The sequence below is a fragment of the Megalopta genalis genome, unplaced genomic scaffold (assembly GCF_051020955.1).
Source record: "Megalopta genalis isolate 19385.01 unplaced genomic scaffold, iyMegGena1_principal scaffold0057, whole genome shotgun sequence".
Lineage (NCBI taxonomy): Eukaryota > Metazoa > Arthropoda > Insecta > Hymenoptera > Halictidae > Megalopta > Megalopta genalis.
Window position 1 is genome coordinate 597,049 of NW_027476126.1, and position 2,952 is coordinate 600,000.

The following is a 2,952-nucleotide window of genomic DNA, read 5'->3' on the forward strand; positions in this document are numbered from 1 at the left end:
AAATTTGTCAATAGCGATGATATATTATTACTTAACTTGAAGTATTTGTACGTTTTAGCTGGGACGTACATTTATCTTACAAGATGTTAATAGCGAGACTCTTGAAGATAAAATTATCTTGTGATTTTATGAAGGCAAAGATAGAAACGTACGAAGCTGGCGTACGTAGAAAAATGTGATTTTATGATAGAACAAAAATATAATACGTACGTTTTTGGGCGTACGGTAAAATATCTGTATGGTAGAAAAATGAAAGAAATTGAGCGTTAAAGAAGATATGTTACAAGCGCGGAATGTGGCAAAACTTGTACATATTTGAAAGAGAAAAATGGTGTGTCGACCTGACATATATATATGAAACAGGCGACGATGGAAAAGGATTTAAATTTTGTCCATTTTATATATACATATTGTATAGTTCCCTGGTTGATCCTGCCAGTAGTCATATGCTTGTCTCAAAGATTAAGCCATGCATGTCTCAGTACATGCCGTATTAAGGTGAAACCGCGAATGGCTCATTAAATCAGTTATGGTTTCTTAGATCGTACTAAAATTTACTTGGATAACTGTGGTAATTCTAGAGCTAATACATGCAAAACAGAGTTCCGACCAGAGATGGTAGGAACGCTTTTATTAGATCAAAACCAATCGGTGGCGGGTGTTTACACTCGTCCATCGTTTGCTTTGGTGACTCTGAATAACTTTGTGCTGATCGCATGGTCTTATAGCACCGGCGACGCATCTTTCAAATGTCTGCCTTATCAACTGTCGATGGTAGGTTCTGCGCCTACCATGGTTGTAACGGGTAACGGGGAATCAGGGTTCGATTCCGGAGAGGGAGCCTGAGAAACGGCTACCACATCCAAGGAAGGCAGCAGGCGCGCAAATTACCCACTCCCGGCACGGGGAGGTAGTGACGAAAAATAACGATACGGGACTCATCCGAGGCCCCGTAATCGGAATGAGTACACTTTAAATCCTTTAACGAGGATCCATTGGAGGGCAAGTCTGGTGCCAGCAGCCGCGGTAATTCCAGCTCCAATAGCGTATATTAAAGTTGTTGCGGTTAAAAAGCTCGTAGTTGAATCTGTGTGTCACAGTGTCGGTTCATCGCTCGCGGTGTTTAACTGGCATTATGTGGTACGTCCTACCGGTGGGCTTTGCTCTTCACGGGGCGGTCCAACTAATATCCCATCGCGGTGCTCTTCACTGAGTGTCGAGGTGGGCCGGTACGTTTACTTTGAACAAATTAGAGTGCTCAAAGCAGGCTACCTTCGCCTGAATACTGTGTGCATGGAATAATGGAATAGGACCTCGGTTCTATTTTGTTGGTTTTCGGAACCCCGAGGTAATGATTAATAGGGACAGATGGGGGCATTCGTATTGCGACGTTAGAGGTGAAATTCTTGGATCGTCGCAAGACGGACAGAAGCGAAAGCATTTGCCAAAAATGTTTTCATTAATCAAGAACGAAAGTTAGAGGTTCGAAGGCGATCAGATACCGCCCTAGTTCTAACCATAAACGATGCCAGCTAGCGATCCGCCGAAGTTCCTACGATGACTCGGCGGGCAGCTTCCGGGAAACCAAAGCTTTTGGGTTCCGGGGGAAGTATGGTTGCAAAGCTGAAACTTAAAGGAATTGACGGAAGGGCACCACCAGGAGTGGAGCCTGCGGCTTAATTTGACTCAACACGGGAAACCTCACCAGGCCCGGACACCGGAAGGATTGACAGATTGATAGCTCTTTCTTGATTCGGTGGGTGGTGGTGCATGGCCGTTCTTAGTTGGTGGAGCGATTTGTCTGGTTAATTCCGATAACGAACGAGACTCTAGCCTGCTAAATAGACGTAATTATGGTATCTCGAAGGCTCTCGGCTTCTGCCGGTGGGGTTTTTACTACCAACGTACAAACAAATCTTCTTAGAGGGACAGGCGGCTTCTAGCCGCACGAGATTGAGCAATAACAGGTCTGTGATGCCCTTAGATGTTCTGGGCCGCACGCGCGCTACACTGAAGGAATCAGCGTGTGTTCCCTGGCCGAAAGGCCCGGGTAACCCGCTGAACCTCCTTCGTGCTAGGGATTGGGGCTTGCAATTATTCCCCATGAACGAGGAATTCCCAGTAAGCGCGAGTCATAAGCTCGCGTTGATTACGTCCCTGCCCTTTGTACACACCGCCCGTCGCTACTACCGATTGAATGATTTAGTGAGGTCTTCGGACTGGTGCGCGGCAATGTTTCGGCATTGCCGATGATGCCGGGAAGATGACCAAACTTGATTATTTAGAGGAAGTAAAAGTCGTAACAAGGTTTCCGTAGGTGAACCTGCGGAAGGATCATTACAATGTTCCAATATATCTCAAAGAGAGAGGAGAGGAGGAGAGAAAATGAATTCGATTAGTTTGTGGATAAGAATTCATATAAAAAAAAAAGATATTGTTGAGCCCGCCAGATCATTCGTGCGTGATTTACACGGCCAGACGTGTGTACTACACGTATTAGGCCTTTGATCTGCGTTGCGTAGGCCACAACAAATCTTTCAAAGAGAGAGAGATATATGTGTTGTTGGGGTTTGTGATTATGAAGGTGCCCCAACGCACAAAAATATATAAAAATGTACAAAGTTGGGATGTGGTGTGGTGGAGAAGAGTTGGGCCCGACCAGATCATTCGTGCGTGATTTACACGGCAGACGTGTGTACTACACGTATTAGGCCTTTGATCTGCGTTGCGTAGGCCATCTTCCTTCCAAGACACACACGTGTTGGGGTTTGTGTGATTTTATGATAGTGCCCCAACACGGAAAAATAAGCGTACGAGAAGAGTTGGGCCCGACCAGATCATTCGTGCGTGATTTATACACGGCCAGACGCGTATTATATTACACGTATTAGGCCTTTGATCTGCGTTGCGTAGGCCATCTTCTCGATAGAGAGAAAGCCAATGTATTCTTTT

General features: G+C 45.5%; 1 non-coding gene across 1 annotated transcript; it reads left to right on the top strand.

The window, feature by feature from the left end:
* The first annotated feature begins 419 nt into the window (after positions 1–419).
* On the top strand, positions 420–2,340 carry LOC143261638 (small subunit ribosomal RNA). Its single transcript, XR_013035732.1, has one exon. It is a non-coding gene; the product is annotated as a small subunit ribosomal RNA (ribosomal RNA).
* Positions 2,341–2,952: the final 612 nt, after the last annotated feature.